Source organism: Scylla paramamosain, chromosome 31, assembly GCF_035594125.1.
Source record: "Scylla paramamosain isolate STU-SP2022 chromosome 31, ASM3559412v1, whole genome shotgun sequence".
NCBI classification, from domain to species: domain Eukaryota; kingdom Metazoa; phylum Arthropoda; class Malacostraca; order Decapoda; family Portunidae; genus Scylla; species Scylla paramamosain.
In genome coordinates, this window is record NC_087181.1 from 13,059,000 (window position 1) to 13,077,489 (window position 18,490).

An 18,490-nucleotide genomic window follows, 5' to 3' on the forward strand; every position below is an offset into this window, starting at 1 on the left:
TGTAGAAGACTGTGTGTGTGTGTGTGTGTGTGTGTGTGTGTGTTTAGTGATACAACTACTACTATCACCATCATTAGTTGCCAGTGTTGTTTGTTTATTATATACGAAACAACTAATATTGTCATTGTTGTTGTTATTGTTATTTTCTTTGTTTTCACGTATTATTAGCATTATGTTACTGCTGGCTCTACTACTACTACTACTACTACTACTACTACTACTACACTTTTCTTTCACCATCAACTTGCAATGAAAAAAAACAAAAACAAATGAAAGACAGGAAAGAATACACCGACTCATCCACACACACACACACACACACACACACACACACACACACACACACACACACACACACACACACACACACACACACACACACACCCAACACCAACACGTCAAAACACCAAGAGTTCCTGAAATAAACACAAACAACAAGAAACAAGAGGCAAGAAAGAAGAGGAGGCAAGGAAAAGAAAATGGAGTGAGAGATAGAAAAGCAATGCAAGAAATGGAGTGGAGTGAAGAGTGTGGGAAGATTAAAAGTCTCGGGCGTAAAATGGACCACTTGAGTGACCTTGGCCGCCATCAAATTACAAATATAAAGGTGTTCGGGGCCTCGAATGGCGCAAGTCGAATCCCGAGTCTCGTGTTGCTTCACGTTTACGAGCGAGGAAAGAAAAGAAGAGAAAAAGAAAAGGAGGAAGACGAGAGAGAGAGAGAGAGAGAGAGAGAGAGAGAGAGAGAGAGAGAGAGAGAGAGAGAGAGAGAGAGAGAGAGAGAGAGAGAGAGAGAGACTTGACTAGACTAGATCAGACCTAATTTTATCTCCTCTAACCTAACCTAATCTGACATCATTAAAAAAAAAGTAAAAAAAAAAAAAAAAAAAAGAAATCACACAAGGAAAATGGAGAAATGGGGAATAGGAAACGAATAATGAGAGTATGGGAACGAAAGGAAAGTGCAGAGGAAAACAATACTAATATGCTAAATGACACAAATTTCCTTCCCTAATGTAAATTTTCTCGCTTCAAATTATTATAGATTTCAATATGCATCGTTCTTGCATTTTTTTTTGTTTGAATTGTTTGTCTTAAAAAGCGAACGAAATATTTAGCAAAATGAATATTTGTTTTTGCTTTCGATTTTACAACAAACATCTACAACAACAATAACAACAACAGAGAGAGAGAGAGAGAGAGAGAGAGAGAGAGAGAGAGAGAGAGAGAGAGAGAGAGAGAGAGAGAGAGAGAGAGAGAGAGAGGAAAGCATGAGATGTCTTGTCTAAAGAATTTCAGAGCAACACACGCTTATAAGATTACAAGTTTATATTATTTATTTCAACTTTAATTTCTTTTTTTTTCATGTCACAAAGTTTCGCGTTATAATTAATACGTATTTTAAAATCGAACTTCGTTAATTTCCCGAAGTTTTTCTCTCGTTAGATTGAGGTTTTCATAGTTTTATTAATTTTCGTTTTAATTCTTGCAGCCTCCTGTACCTAAACTTATCAAATATGGCATAAATTTTTTTTTGTTGTTTTCCTTTCACATTTTTCTTTCATCCATTTTAGCACCTACAGCCTTTTCATTTTCCTATTTTAGACCCTCCCTGAAACTCCATATTAATTTCCTATGTTCTTATTCAATAATCTTTATACATCAGTCTTAACATGTACAACTTTCTAGTTTTCCTATATTTGAGCCTACCTAAAACAAGATTATTTTCCTTTGCCTTCATTCAACAATCTTAATACAGTACACATCAATCTTAGCATTCACATTCTTCTCATTACCTAATAAAGAACCTCCTCAAGCAAGAACTACCTGTTTCCTAATTCCTACCTGTGCCCTAATTTCTACCTGTGCCCTAATTCATTAAAAGCAATACCCCACCTATCAATCTTTAGCCTGGAGTTCAAGTTACGTTCATGCACAGAATCGAACATAAGAGCATAAGAAAATAAAGGAAACTGCAAAGCGGCGTCAGGTCAACACACGGCAGTCCATGTATGAAATATATCCGCAAATTTTCGCCTATCATTCCCATTCATAAATTTGTCTAATCGTGCCCGCAGGCTTTGAATTTCAGATCACTAAAATATTTTAAGAAGACACAGAAGATTTATGGATGCAGTGAAGAAAGACATGACGGTGAGGCGAGAAATGAGGCGTGTTCGAACCGTGAGGAGAAAAATGAGGAACGAGATAGTTTTCAAATCATGAGGCGGAAATAAAGAGAAAAATCACGCGTTTTCAAATAAGAAGTGAATATGAGGGAAAAATTAGGTGTTTTTTTCAAATTAATGAGGTAAAATGAGGCAAAAAATAGTGTTTTCAAATCGTTAGATGAAAATAAGGAATAAGGTGTTTTGAAATAGTCAAGTGAAAAAGAGGGGAATAAATAGAGTTTTCAATGGGTGAGCTGAAAATAATGATAAGAAATGAGGTGTTTTCAGATCTTAAAGTGAAAATTAGGAAAAAAAAAAAAAATATATATATATATATATATATATATATATATATATATATATATATATATATATATATATATATATATATATATATATATATATATATATATATAAAATTGGTTTCAAGGCGCGAGGAGCAAAACGAGACAACAAACAGCAGTGAGGTAAGAAAAGTAATGTTCAGAAGAATGTTCACGATGTTCTGCACGCGCTCAGAGTCCACAGAAAGGAGAAGGACATGCACAGAAGATTGAAACGAAAAGACATGGAAAATAAACACGTATATAAAGGAAAATGTGAGAGATACACGCTTATTATCCTGCTATTTCTTCTTCCTCCTCCTCCACCTCCCCCTCCTCCTACTCCCAGGGACCAGATGGTGTAAGTTGCCCGCTATTCGAAACCCAATTGAAGTCCTACATTTCGTTCCTGACCTAATCTCGCTACCGCTGTCCAGGAATGAGAGAAGTATTTCGCCATTTTTGACGTAGCGAAGACATTTCTCCTTCCAATTTTATCCATCCATCTCTCTCTCTCTCTCTCTCTCTCTCTCTCTCTCTCTCTCTCTCTCTCTCTCTCTCTCTCTCTCTCTCTCTCTCTCTCTCTCTCTCTCTCTCTCTCTCTCTCTCCCTCTCAATCTCGCATGCGTGCTTTTTTAATTTTTTTTTTTTTTTTTTATTCTTTTTCGTTCATATATTTCCAAACTTTATCGCTGTCCTTGCAAATACGTATCGTTTTCTGCAACGCACACGCACACACACGCACGCACGCACACACACACACACACACACACACACACACACACACACACACACACACACACACACACACACACACACACGATAGATAAAACAACAGTAAAAGACGAAAAAGTGAACAAAAAAATCTAGTCCAACTCTCTTTCCTATTCCTTTCCTTACATCCAGTTACTTATCAGTCTGTGTAACTTCATTCACATATTTCAAATTCAACTTTTACGATCGACCTTCCAGCTCTCTTATATTTCCTCTCTTCTATTCGTTCCAATTCTCCCTCATCGGTCTTCTGTCTTTCCTCTTATCTCTCCTACGCACGCTCATCTCTTCCTCTTCTTCCTCCTCTTTCTTTTGCTTCCCAGCTTCGTTCCCTTCCTTGCCTTTCTTTGCCCCTCAATACAGCTGACCTAAGCAGCGTCTCTTCCTCCCAGCGCCTTATTTCTTCACTACTGTTGACATTTGAGAGGAGTGTCACAAAATTTGCAAGAGAAAGGACGCTCCTATTTTTTTTTCTTTCCTTCTCCTCCCCTCTCTCTCTCTCTCTCTCCCTCTCTTTCTCTCTCCTTTTTATCGTGTTCCTTCGCTTTGTCTCTCTGTCTCTGTCTGTCTCTGATATTCTCTCTCTCTCTCTCTCTCTCTCTCTCTCTCTCTCTCTCTCTCTCTCTCTCTCTCTCTCTCTCTCTCTCTCTCTCTCTCTGCATAGACTTTAAAAGTGAAGTGAACAAGAGCAAGACACACGTTGATGAGGGGAGAGAGAGAGAGAGAGAGAGAGAGAGAGAGAGAGAGAGAGAGAGAGAGAGAGAGAGAGAGAGAGAGAGAGAGAGAACGATCGCAGTAATAAACATTTTTTTGGATTTGAATTTTCTCTGTCTTTCTCCCTCTCTCTCTCTCTCTCTCTCTCTCTCTCTCTCTCTCTCTCTCTCTCTCTCTCTCTCTCTCTCTCTCTGGAATCAAAACAACAGACGTCCAGGGTTTTCAGTCCCACAAACATACACGAATACAAGCCTTTCTTCATTTTTTTTTCCTTCCTCTCCCCTCCCTTTCTTTTTCTTCTCTCCTATCTTCCTCCTTCTCTCCCCTCTCACTCTTCTTCTCTCTCTCTCCCTCTCCTTTCTCCTGGCACTTCTCCCCATCCTAACTCGTCTTCCCCTTTTCACTTTCGTATCAAAAATCGCTTCTCTATCTTCATCCCTCCTCGTTTTTTTATTTTTTTATTAAGAAGAGAGAAAATTTTGAGGAGAATTGCGAATGAGAAAAGGAGAGAAGCTATTTGAGAAGCAAGAGGAGAAGGAGGAAATGCAACTGACATGTTAATAAAGAAGGAACAGGCAAATAGAGGATGCAGGAGGAAGAGGAAGAAGACATGACAGGAAGGTAAATGGTATGAATTGTGTTAGGTTGGAAAAAAAGAAAAAATGCAAGTGTTATTAAAGGAAAGTCAATAAAACGTAAGATGAAGCTGAAGGGAAAATAAAAGGAGGGAACAGGAAATACGGGCAAATAAATGCAGTTTGATATATGAGTGAGTGATGAAGGAAGGAAACGAAGCATAAGACCAAAAGACTAGAATATAGAATGAAAAGAAATAAAGAGAATGAAAAGAAAAATAATATGGGAATTCAAAATAAAAGGAATAGATAATATTTGAGTGATGAATGCAAAAAAAAAAAGACGAAACAAATCAAAATAAACAAACAAAACAAAGAAAATATGGAAAGATAGAAAGAAGCAGAACAAAACAGAATACAAATAAGATAGTTTCATAACAGTAAGAACAAAAACAGATATACAAAACACACTCAAAACACAATGCAAACTAACAAGTGTGAACCATCATACTTTTACCATCATAAGACTAACCAAACAATAACATAATACACTCACATATACAAACAACACAAATGAAATAACAACAACGTAAAATACAAATGTGAAAAAGGACAGGAGAGGATTTGGAATATTAAAATACATAAAATACAGAAAAAAACAGACAGACAAAGAAGATACAGAACAGGAAATAAGGGAGGAAATGAGTGCATGGAATGAGTATGTGGAAAAAAAGTGGGGGAAGAAGAAAAAAAAAAAAAAGAAATCTGGCAAGAGCAGGAAGTGAAGAATGTTGAAATTTAGTACAAAACTATTTTAATTACGATACGAAGCATGAAAACACTCCTTCCTGGAACATCAAAGGAAAGCAGACGCGACTAAACGCTTCAAACACTATTTTTTTTCCCGCTACACACACACACACACACACACACACACACACACACACAGACAGACAAGCAGGCTCGGAAAATATGCCTGATTTGGATTCTGTGCTCAAGGAAAGTGTGTGTGTGTGTGTGTGTGTGTGTGTGTGTGTGTGTGTGTGTGTGTGTGTGTGTGTGTGTGTGTGTGTGTGTGTGTGTGTGTGTGTGTGATCAAATCCACTGCTAAGGAAAATATTATGAACAGGAAATTGAATGTGAGAGAGAGAGAGAGAGAGAGAGAGAGAGAGAGAGAGAGAGAGAGAGAGAGAGAGAGAGAGAGAGAGAGAGAGAGAGAGAGAGAGAGAGAGAGAGAGAGAGAGAGAGAGAGAGAGAGAGAGAGAGAGAGAGAGAGAGAGAGCAAATATTCATAGCATACTGTAGGCCAAAAAATGTATAATAGATATTTGCTAAAGTTGACAGAAGGAGAATTTTCCAAACAGTTCACATGAGTTAATTGAAATATCTTAACATGCATCTCAGTTTCCACCTGTCTGTCTGTCTGTCTGTCTCTCTCCCTGCATCCTTTCTTGCCCCTCAGCAGCAGCAGCAGCAGCAGCAGGAGGAGGAGGAGGAGGAGGAGGAGGAGGAGGAGGAGGAGGAGGAGGAGGAGGAGGAGGAGGAGGAGGAGGAGGAGGAGGAGGAGGAGCAGCAGTCCATCCAAACCTTCCCAACTACCTAAAACAATTCACATTCTCGCCCTTATGTCGTTTAAAACTTTATTCCCCCGAGCCTTCTCCGCCTACCCTTATCCCCATTAGTGTCTCGCCTCTCCTGCCCCCTCCCTTATCCCACACCCCCTCCAGGGCCTCCTAAAGTAAGGGTAATGGAGGTGGGTTGCCTTACTCACACCTCATCAGTGTATTTTTGGCTAATTCCAGAGCCTTCACTCGTCCCTTGGCTAATTAAGGCTCCTCGCTATTCAAATTAGGGAGTCTGCGTTGTCCTGCCACTCGTTACAGCCACTCTCAATTAATTCTGGAGCTTTTACGTCAGTACTTTGCGGGATAAATGCCAGGCAGGGGGAAAAAGGCTGGCGAGTTTGCGGTGCCTCGTCCAGTCTCGCCGCCTCTCGTCTCTGTTCGCTCCTGTCCTGTCCTGTTTTGTTAACTCTGCCGTGTCTTGTTTTTGTTGCTCCTGTGTCTAGCTGGGGTTCTTTATTTATTCTCTCTCTCTCTCTCTCTCTCTCTCTCTCTCTCTCTCTCTCTCTCTCTCTCTCTCTAACGGTAATGCATTTACTTACTCGACTCTTTACGTGTGTGTATGTGTGTGTGTGTGTGTGTGTGTGTGTGTGTGTGTGTGTGTTAGGTCTCCGCCACGTTTTCAATTCCCTTTCTATGTCTTCCCCACACTTCCTGATCCGTAATTTGAAACGCTCTGTTCTTTCGTAAGGACGGTTTTCATAAGCCGCGTGGATGTTTAGTTGAATTATCATTTGTGTCTCGGTTTCCTGGTCTCGCTCTCTAACAACTTGTCTGTGTGTTCCTTAACTTATTAGTACGTTTCCCTTTTTTACCTCTGACTTAACTCGGACCATTCCATTTCCAGCGGGTGATTCTTGTAAACTCTACCACTAGATTCATGAAGACACCCTTGGTAACACTGACACGTTCTAGAACCAGTTAGAATTGATTGAAGTGGGACACAAAGGCTTAACAATGCATTATGTTTGTTTTCCGTCTTCTCTCTCCTCATTTTTTGTTGTCACTTGTTTGTAGGTGATCTGTTTCTATAGATATTTGAAGGTAAAGGGGAGTCATATACTGTCTTCTTAACTAAACGTAACCTAACAATTAGCACGGTTCTTTTCTCCACTAACACTACCAGAGCCTTTTAAAGATCATCAAAATGGAACACAAACATTTGCAAAATATGGCATCTTGTTCTCTCTAATTAATCATGTTTTTTGGTGATCTGCTGTTTCTTATATATATTTGAAGGTAAAGGGAACCGTATATTGGTTTTCTTCGTTTTTACTCAAATCACTAGTACTTTCTTTATCAATTTCCCTCAACTCGATCCTTTGTCTCCATTTCCAGCGGGTGACGCTTCCCAGGTGCCGGCAGCGAGTGGAGACAATGAGCGAGTCTTCTTTCTCTTCTTTCCTGTCTACTGAAGGGAGAGGGAGCGTTCCATCTACTTTTAGAGAATGAATAATTGATTTGTTGTGTCCTTTCCCTCCTCCTTCGCTCTCTCCAACACCTAGTCTCTAAACATTCTCCTTTTTTTTTTTGCTCCTGTCTCTTTTTCTCTCTCTCCTTCTTGACTCTTTACTCTCCAGAGAATTAATGAAAGGTTTCTGTTTTTTCTGCCCCAGATTTTCCGAGGAGCTACAAGGGAGCGTTCCAGGAGTCGCCAGGGACGGAATCTGGGTGTTCAGATTATGTACCGTACAACTGCCCTGGGAACTGTAGGAGTCTGAAGTGTCAGGGAAAGGACTCCCCAGTGTTTCCTATATGCCGTCTATCTGCTCTACGATGTGATGTAATGATGCAGTGGTGTTCAACAATTACTTCCACCTGTCATATCTCTGTTTTTGGTCTTTGTGGGGCTCTTAATATATAGTTGATCATATATTAAATTTGTAGGCATATGTAGAGTTCATTGGACTTTTCGACATCACTTCTTAGGTAAGTTAGTGTTTGATCAGAAGTATTGCGTGTTATTTATTCTTCAAGATTATGATAACTAGTTGTAGGAGTTATTATTTTTATTAGTATTATATTAGTACTATATTTAGTATTAGTGGTTATAAAAGATAGTTGAAATGTTTATAATTGGGAAAGTATGAGGGGGATTCTCTCTCTCTCTCTCTCTCTCTCTCTCTCTCTCTCTCTCTCTCTCTCTCTCTCTCTCTCTCTCTCTCTCTCTCTCTCTCTATGAAAGCCACAAATGTTAGGAGTCTGTAAACTTTTTGTTTCCCTCTCACACACTTCCTGTTACCAAAGGATTTCTTCTCAATTCATTCTTAATGCTGTGAGTATAATCTGCGTCAGGTACAGGAGTGTTACGTACCTGCTTCTCTTGAAAAGGTTACAAATGGGAGGAACGGTGAGGTACATGTTGCGTAAGGTGTGTGTGTGTGTGTGTGTGTGTGTGTGTGTGTGTGTGTGTGTGTGTGTGTGTGTGTGTGTGTGTGTGTGTGTGTGTATAATTCATGCATCTTGGGCTTGATCTCTCTCTCTCTCTCTCTCTCTCTCTCTCTCTCTCTCTCTCTCTCTCTCTCTCTCTCTCTCTCTCTCTCTCTCTCTCTCTCTCTCTTTCTGACACCTCTTTGTACTTTTAATAGAGTCAATTTGTATTATTCAGTTTTTCAACTCCTTTTCATTCATGTCTTCACTCAGTGTTATACAATTCTTGTCACAATTACAGCCTTTTTAGACACTTGTTTTTCTGTACTGCGGTCTCTTAAAAGAAGAAACAAAATCAATCTCGTATACTCTCTTTTCTTTCTATCTCGTAAATAGTTTTGTGGCAAGGAAAAGATAAAAGTAACCTCATATACAATTTTTATCTATGTCTCCCAGTTTTGTAACAAGGAAGAGACAAAACTAACGTCATATTCTTTCTTTTATCTGTCTCTTAAAAAGTTCTATAGCTGAGAGCAAACTAGTCTTGCATAACCTCATATACTTTCTTAATTTTGTAGCCAGGAAAAAAAGGCAAAACTATCCTCATATTCTCTCTTTTCTCTTTGTCCTAAGTAGTTTTTAGTCAGGAAAAGACAAACCTATAATACACTCTCTTTCGTCTATGTCCCTTAGTTTTATAGCCATGAAAGAACATAACAACAAGACAAGCCTCCCATACTCTCCATGCCCCTGCTAACACTTCCTCACACTGCTCTCAATGTCAACAAAGGACAGCCATAATAATGAGAGGGTCGTGAATGCTCCTCGCACACACCACCTCATTTGTTCGCCTGTTTACCTTCTAATACTCCATTCATCTCATCGTTATTCAGGCAAAGCATCTCCCATTACTTGCTCTACCATCCCCTGCTTTCCCTGGGACTGGCGAGCAATGGGGGAGGAAATAAAAGCACAATAAGTAACTGTGAACTCCTGTCATTCTCCCTTCCTCCTCTCACAATGCTTTCCTTTCTCTCCTCCTCCGCTGAGAATTTCCGTCTGTCACATAAAGGATCTTCTCTTATTTGTATTAGCTTTATTGCTCCTAGTTTTTTTATTTTCTTATTTTTTTTATGTGTGTGTTTTATTTTCTTTATTGAGATGGACTGGCTTGATTATTTTTTTCTTGTCTCAATTAACTTTTTTTTCAAGGTTGTATTTTCATTATTGTTTGAAAAAATTGTGCACTTTTCATATTTCGTGCTTGCTTTGTCGTTGCTGTCCTTGTTGTTCTTGCTATTGTTGTAACTGTTGTTGTTGTTGTTGGTGGTGGTGGTGGTATTTTTGGGTATTGTTCCACTGAAGCTTTAATCATTTAGTTATTTTTTTCTTTCTATCCTTAAACTATACTGAGCTGTAAATTAATTCTTATCGCTAGCATTTACAAATCACTTCAATAGTCTTATGTTTCACCACCTCCACTCAGCTTTCAATGGCCGGACTCCGGAAATATTTCTCTTGTTTACTTCCTTCTACTGGGAGCACTGACAAGGCTTCTCCCGGATGCCCTTATTGTTTTCTATCATCCCTTATTTTTTTTGTACCAGGTAATCTTTGTTTACCTGTGCGGCTGATTGGGAGGCGGCGACCAGTTATGAAGACGTCAGGCGTTGGACAAGGCAATAAACGCGGCATATATAGCAATAACACAAACATTTCTTCTGTCATTGCATAAGACAACGAAAAAAAATAAAAACAGGAATATTACAGTTTAGCCTCATTTTTCTTCTCTCGGATAGTCACTAAGAGAGACTGAGCTGTATGTGACAGATTAAGGTTAGAACAAACGCGAAATCGTAATAAAACGAATATTTCTTCTTGCCAACCCATGAGACAGATAAATAGAAGTGTTAATTCCCTCATTTCTTTCCACCAGGTATGCACTGAGAGGAGGCGTTGAACTATACAAGCCACATTAACGTGAAAACAAAAGTGATACACATAGAAGTAAGACGATATTTCCTTCTGTTATCGCATAAGAAAGCAAGAAACAGAAGTATTAGATCCCTCTTCCTTTCCATCTGGTTATCGCTGAGGTGATCACAAGGAAGGGGCGGTGACTGCACGTGTCTGATTAAAGGTAAGACAATAAACGCGAAATATGCTGAAGTGAAACAAACTCCTTCCTATAAGACAAGGAAAAGCAATAGTATTATTTCCCCATTTTTATTTCTAGTTAATCATTGAAAAAAAAACGTTGATATGTACGTGTGTGGTGAAGGACAAAACAATATACGCGAAATAACATAGACACAACTTTCCTTCCAGTAGGGAGGGAAAAACACTGTTATTATTTCCACATTTTTTTCTCCTAGTTAATCACTGGGGAAAGCGTTGACCTGCACGTGTCTAGTATAGGGAGACAACAAACGCGAAAGGTAAAAAAAAAATAAGAAGGATTTTCTTTCTCTCACCAATAAAGACAATAAGAAGCTCAATTATCAATTCCTGTTTTCTCTCTCAGGTAAAAAATCGAGGGAAAGACGCTGTGATGTTTTCTTCACGTGCCTGGCGTGGCGTGAGACAGTGACAAAAGTAAGTTCAGGAATAACACGAACCTTCTATCTTTTTTTACCTCATAAGACGGGAACGAAAATTATGAAGCGTAATTTGCTGTTTAGGTTTATCAGGTAATGACTTTCTCTGGCGGTGACCTGTTTTGCAGATGCCAGATTCAGGAAAAGAGTAAAGGAAGTAGATTTTTTCCTGTTCTTCTCCCACCACAAAGAGAGCGAGAAGCATCATTTCGTATCTTCTTCCATCAGGTAATGACTTTTCATATCTCCTGCTGATAAGAGAGTGGAGATGACCTGTTTTGTAAATACTAGACTCAGGACAAGTTAACAGAAAGAAGACAGATTTTTCCCTCCTCCTCTTACCACAAAGACGAAACAGAAGCATCATTTCGTATCTTTTCAATCAGGTAATGACTTTTCTACCTGTCCTGCTGGGAAGTAAGAGGCAATGACCTGTAATGAGGATGTCAGATGTGGAACTACGTACGCTGAATATACCAGAAAGAGACAAACTTCCTTGTTGCCACAAAGGCCAATGAGGAACAAAAATACTATTCTCTATTTTTTCAACCTGGTAATTATTGTTTACCTGTGCGGGTGACTGGGGAGAGGCGCTGCATGTGTTACGTTGGACAAAATGAGGAAAATATGCAAATTACAGAAAAATAACACGGAATTTTCTTTCACTACATAACACAAGGAAGATCAGGAAACATATACGCTTTCCAACACAAGGAAAAAAGAAAATAAACTCTTTAATAGCAACACACAGGACACGTGACGCAAATCTGAGAACCCCATTAGAAGACAATAAACGGAAAATACACAGAAATAAGACGAACTTTCTTTCATAATACACAACAAATAACAGGGAACTCACAAACTTTTCACTACCAGTCAAAAATACGTAACAAGCCTTCAATATTATACGTTATGACACACATGAGTCCATTTTCAAGACAATGAACGCAAAAGTAACAAAAATAAGACAGACTTACTTTCTTTCTCTATAACACAACGAGGAACATCTTTCACTATCAGCAAAAAATGAGTATGAACCCTTTAATATCACACCTCACCTGCCACACACCTCAAGAATCCATTTACACTCCTGCATAAATTCCCTTAACCCTTTCACTCCTAGACAAGATGACAAGATTTTCTCCACGTAATCACGCAGAGCTTTTTACACGTGTAGGTTAATACTGCAGCCTCCTAAATAGTTCCGTAGACTTTCATGGTTTCTTATTATTTTATCTTGTTCTGTGTGTGTTCATGCATGCTATCTTTTTTTATATTGGGATTGGTGGGCGAGGTAGTGTTCTGAATGTTAACTCTTTCACCGCGATATGCAACAATTAACAGCACTAATAACAATGTATGGGATCTTCATAAGCTTCTACAAGAACGAAGGGGATAAAAGGAATAGATTTTGAGGTTTCGATCCAGTACAGTGTTTGGGGATGGCTGTAGAAAAAAAAAATAAATAAATAAATAAAATGAATAACTCCATCATAGATTGATTGCCTCACTGGAATAGCACCTCGAGCCTCAAAAGCCAAAAGATGTACGAGAATTGCAAGGAATATCTAATTAAAAGCTCACTGTAAATAAGGAAAAAAAAAAAAAAAAGGATAAAATAATCAGTGGTATATCGAAAAAAAAAGTATATACAAAAAAAAAAAGTAAACTAATCTTATAAATCATCGATACAACAACAAACAAAAAATAAACGAAGAAAACACACACACAAAAAGACAAAACTCGTTCAACTAGAGACACAATCCCCCGATCAAATGAACTTAATTAGAAACAGGGCGATTGGACTGTTAGCGCAGCCATTCGTTGTGGTCGCAAGTCAACCCGTAATTAAGATGACTATAAATCCGTGTCACGCTACGAGGTCGGCGCGGCGATGACAATTAATGGCGAAGGAAAAAGACTCGCCTCGCTATCTTTTCCTTCTTTTATTTATTTTTTGCCTATTTTCACGATTTTTTTTATTAACTCCTTGCTTTAACATTATCTAAATTTATCGCACACTGGAGAGTATACATTATTTTTTTTTATAGTGCTTGTTATAGTGCAAGTAAGGAATAATCTCTCTAACAGTGAAAATAAATGACTAAAATCTCAATTCCTTTATTTTTCTTTTCAATCTTTTCCGCGATGGCTATTTCTGGCTTGCTTTTTATTTAATTTCGTACTTTATACTTTTTTCCTTTTTTTTTTCTTTTCCCGTCGATGTTTTATTTATTTATTTATTTTTAGTTCACTTTTATCTATTAAGCTTCTAAATATGGTTCACTTTTATCTTTCGAATTTCTGCGTATAGTTCGCTTTTACCTCTTATGCATCCGAGTATACTTCACTTTTATCTATCAAGGTTCCGAGTATAATTCACTTTTATCTATCTTCCCTATCTTTCTTTCATGGGAATTCTAGTTTTCCATTCTTTCTATATTTCCTGATACTATTTTCACCTACATTTAGATTCTGAGTTTGAAAAAAATAAAATAAATAAACGCATGATTTTCTATACTTTTAATTCTACATACTACTTATAACCTCTCTCTCTCTCTCTCTCTCTCTCTCTCTCTCTCTCTCTCTCTCTCTCTCTCTCTCTCTCTCTCTCTCTCATAACCGTCTGTATAGAAGCATCCTCTCATATACCTCATCTTCCCTACTCTCCTTCCTTCCTTTGCCGCATTGCCAGTGGGGAGATAAGAGGAGGAGGATAAGGAGAACCAGGAAGAGCAGGAGGAGGAGGAGGAGGAGGAGGAGGAGGAGGAGGAGGAGGAGGAGGAGGAGGAGGAGGAGGAGGACTAAGGTACATGAAGTGTCTCTTTTCCTTTCTAAGACTTCCTTTCCACACTGGTGACTCCAAGAGGACCTTTCTCACCCCTCCCCCTACCCCTCTTTTCTCTCTCTCTCTCTCTCTCTCTCTCTCTCTCTCTCTCTCTCTCTCTCTCTCTCTCTCTCTCTGTGTGTGTCTCCTTCCCTTCTAAGGTTCCTTGGCTCCTGAGGGTTTGGAAAGAGGCAGGCTAGGTTGAGCTATTTCATTATGAGTTACTTTTACTGTTTTGCTCTCTCTCTCTCTCTCTCTCTCTCTCTCTCTCTCTCTCTCTCTCTCTCTCTCTCTCTCTCTCTCTAGTATGTAAAAAGATTATACGCTTTCTTTTGAATGAGAAAACACATGGCTTCTCTCTCTCTCTCTCTCTCTCTCTCTCTCTCTCTCTCTCTCTCTCTCTCTCTCTCTCTCTCTCTCTCTCTCTCAAATAAGAAAAAGTATGGTGCCTTTCTTTTGAGTTAAAAAGCAGGATTCTCTCTCTCTCTCTCTCTCTCTCTCTCTCTCTCTCTCTCTCTCTCTCTCTCTCTCTCTCTCTCTCTCTCTCTCTCTCTCTCTCTCTCTCTCTCTCTCTCTCTCTCTCTCTCCACAGCTATTTTATCTATACCTCCCCTCAAGTATCCCTCTCCTTCTCTCTCTATCTCAAGGCAGTATGCCCAGAAAGAAAAGAAGCTAAGAGGAGAAAAGAGAAGAGAAGCGGAGAGCAGAAGAGGTGAGGTGAGGTGAGGTGAGGTGAGGCACATTATAAGAGGAAGCTCAGGGTAGGAGAAGGGCACAGTAAGTAAGGCAAGGAGAGTAATGTGCACCACTATACCTTGGGGTGATGTGTCTCGCGGCCTCTGTACCTCGCAGGATGAAGGAGAGCGCGGGTAAAATGGAATCTGAAAAGGAACTAAAATTACTATTATGGTCCGTAGGGGGTGTAGTAAAGAAGGTGCAGGAGAGAGAGGGAGAGAAAGAGGGAGAGGAAAAGAGGGAATGAGGGAGGTAGAGAGAGGTAGAGGTAGGGAAATGGGTTAAGTTAAGAAAAACAGTGAGAGGGGAGGGGAAGGAGAGAGAGAGAGAGAGAGAGAGAGAGAGAGAGAGAGAGAGAGAGAGAGAGAGAGAGAGAGAGAGAGAGAGAGAGGTAGGGGGCGGGGGAGAGATTAACACTAAAAATACAGTTTCTCTTTCCTCCTCCCTCCCTTCACACACACACACACACAAACGCAAACACAAACACACACTATCCTACATTCCTCTCTCTCTCTCTCTCTCTCTCTCTCTCTCTCTCTCTCTCTCTCTCTCTCTCTCTGCCTTCGTTTCTTCCTTCCCTACACTCCTTCTTCGTTTTTCCCTTGTATTTCTTCTTCAACTTCCTTACTTCTCTTTAATCCTTCCAGTCAAGTTTAGCGTTTTCTTCCCACTCTCCCTTCCTCCTCTCCCCTCGCCTTTCCCCTCACGTTTCTATCTTTCTTTCCCTCCCTATCTCTCCCTTGCTCCTCCTCCTAACTGCATTATTTTCTTTTCCTCTCTCCGATTCCCTCATACGGCTCTTCCTTCCCTTCCCTTCCTCTCTTCCTTCCTTTTCCTTCTGTCTCTCTCTCTCTCTCTCCTTCGCTTGTCTCAATACAGCAACCTTCGTTCCAAGCCACCTGAAGACCTCACATCCTCGCCCTCAGTTGCAAATGTCACTGTTTTTATCTTACTAGACGGACAATCCTTTACCTAAAACCCTTTCCTTCTGCGGGTGGTTCTCCGGTGCTCTCTCTCTCTCTCTCTCTCTCTCTCTCTCTCTCTGCCTTTTTTCTTCAGGGTATTACGTTATACATGATTTAATATAAGTTATAGTGCGTTGTATTTGCTCTCTCTCTCTCTCTCTCTCTCTCTCTCTCTCTCTCTCTCTCTCTCTCTCTCTCTCTCTCTCTCTCTCTCTCTCTAAGCCTTTCTTCAGTCGTTTCTCTTTTTACTACGTTTACTCACAAATACACCAAGACTGCTCTCTCTCTCTCTCTCTCTCTCTCTCTCTCTCTCTCTCTCTCTCTCTCTCTCTCTCTCTCTCTCTCCCTTGCCTGCCTTCTACGTATATTTACAAGTAGCAAGATTGAGCGAAACAATTTTATTTTCTAGGCAGCAGAAGCATTGGTTGGATCTGCGTCTCTGTGGAAGCATCTGCAGGAGGGACAGAGGTTGTGAGGTTGTGAGATCTCGTGGGAAGACTTTGGTAGACTCTGCAAGACTCCACAAGCTCGGTACTGAGGCGGGACTGCGGAGACGGGCCATGAAAGTGTCCGTTTTGTCTTTATGGCGATCACAGGGGGATGTATAGAGCAAGGGATGGGGGAATGAAGGGAGGGGAAAGGAAAAGGGAAAGGAAGAGAAGAGAAGGGAGGACTAGAAGAGTTCGTGGAAGTAAAAGGAATACGAGAATGTGAGGATACGAACGAGGAATAGAAGGAGGAACAGGAGGAGAACTGGAGGAATTAATGCAATATGGGAGACTTGAACTGAAGGGACTGGAAACTATGGAGGGAGGGAAAAGGGAGAGAAAAATTGCAAGGGAAAAAATTTTGTAGATGAAAGCCTGTGAAGAGTTATGAGAGGAGGAAGAAAGTGCGAACGAGAGAGAGAGAGAGAGAGAGAGAGAGAGAGAGAGAGAGAGAGAGAGAGAGAGAGAGAGAGAGAGAGAGAGAGAGAGAGAGAGAGAGAGAGAGAGAGAGAGAGAGAGAGCTAAAATTAACCAAATACAGAATCATTAAAAAAAAAAATGGTACAAAAAACAATAAATGATAAACAAACAAAATATTCAGTGTAAAAAGAAATGACCACATGAAAAAATAGAATAAATAAAACAAAAGCAAGAAGGAAAATGTATAAAATGTATATAAAAAAAATTCAAACTCATGCAGGCGACAGTGAAACGCCATGAATTTCAGACGACAAGCTATATTGGGAGGGAACGCCGCCCCCTACCGTTGCTTTCTTCTATATGCGGCGCACCCTTTCTAGTGCGTCGCCCCCCTCTACCTCCTCCTCCTTCCCCTCCTCTTGTACCTCCCTACGTAAAGTGACGCTGTTCTTCCTTCTTCCTTGTCTAACATCACCCGTTCTCTTTCTTATTTTTTCAAGTGCACATAGGAAACAACACACACACACACACACACACACACACACACACACACACACACACACGCAGGGATGTTTTCATGATTCTAGTTCGACAAGAATTCTGCATCAGTAAGAGAAAGAACACGATTAACCACACCTGATTCAGAACAAAGCCTTAAGATAACGACCATTAGCATCATTACGTAACTCAAGAATAAGAAGCCCAGAAGTACATACAAACATACAAACCATTAATTACTAACCTAACAACTCACTTAACTACCTAATAAAAAAAAACCCAATAAACACCAAGACAACCTTCAAACCCCCACCACCATCACCACCACGACCCCTACCACCACCATCACCACCACGACCCCTGCCACCACCATCACCACCACGACTATCAACAAAAACCGAACAACACCCAAAACAACTCAGGTTGCCCCCTACAGTGAGGCGTTGATAATATGCTCCACAACGCTCCCACACGTGGCATGGCAGAGAGAGGCCGCGGGAGGCAAGCCAGGCGTGTGGGGCGTGAGGTGGGGGCGCGTGGCAAGGGGGAAAGGATAGGGGAGGATAGGGGAGAAAGGAGGGGAAGGGGTGAGGGGAACAGAAGGGAAGGGACAAAGGGAAAGAGGATATGCAGGTGGAGAATAGATATGGTTGGTGGAGGGGGAGGATGTGAGAGAGAGAGAGAGAGAGAGAGAGAGAGAGAGAGAGAGAGAGAGAGAGAGAGAGAGAGAGAGAGAGAGAGAGAGAGAGAGAGAGAGAGAGAGAGAGTTACTATTTTCATCTACATACCCTTCTCTATTTTCACTTCGTTCTCATCTTCCTTCTCTTCATCATCAGCACCATCACCATCACCACCACTAATACCATTATCTCAACACTCATTCCTTTCATTGTTCTTACATTTACACTTTTATTCCCTCACTATAATTCCCTGAGAGAAGCAAATAACCTCACCAAACTTAAACTAAAGTAACTCAGCTAAACATTATACAACATAATGCAACGAAACTTAACCTAACGTAACCAAACCAAACTAAACCAAATCTAATCTAACAAAACTTAACCCAACCGATCCCAAACCTAACAGAACCAAACCTAACCAACCCAACCAAACCTAACCTAACCTAACATAACCTAACCTAACCAACCCAACCAAACCTAACCTAACCTAACTTAACCAACCCAACCAAACCTAACCTAACCTAACCTAACCTAACCTAACCAACCCAACCAAACCTAACCTAACCTAACACCTTATGACCTACAGTACCAAAACATGAAGGGACGAAAAAAGGATACGTTGCAGAAAGGAAGAGAGAAAAAATAGTGGTGTGGTCAGTAAACAATAACAGGGGAGAGCTGGGGAGAGCTGGAAGAGCAGAAAGAGTGCGAGACGGATTGTGATTGGCTGCT

The 18,490-nt window shown here is 40.2% G+C and overlaps 1 protein-coding gene across 1 annotated transcript in view; it reads right to left on the reverse strand.

Annotated features, from left to right (window-relative positions):
- LOC135116327 (nephrin-like) overlaps window positions 1-18,490 on the reverse strand; it is a 322,006-nt gene that overhangs the window by 293,737 nt on the left and 9,779 nt on the right. The window contains 1 exon segment of the mRNA XM_064033681.1: window positions 14,787-14,853. The gene's annotated coding sequence lies outside the window, so the exon portion shown is untranslated.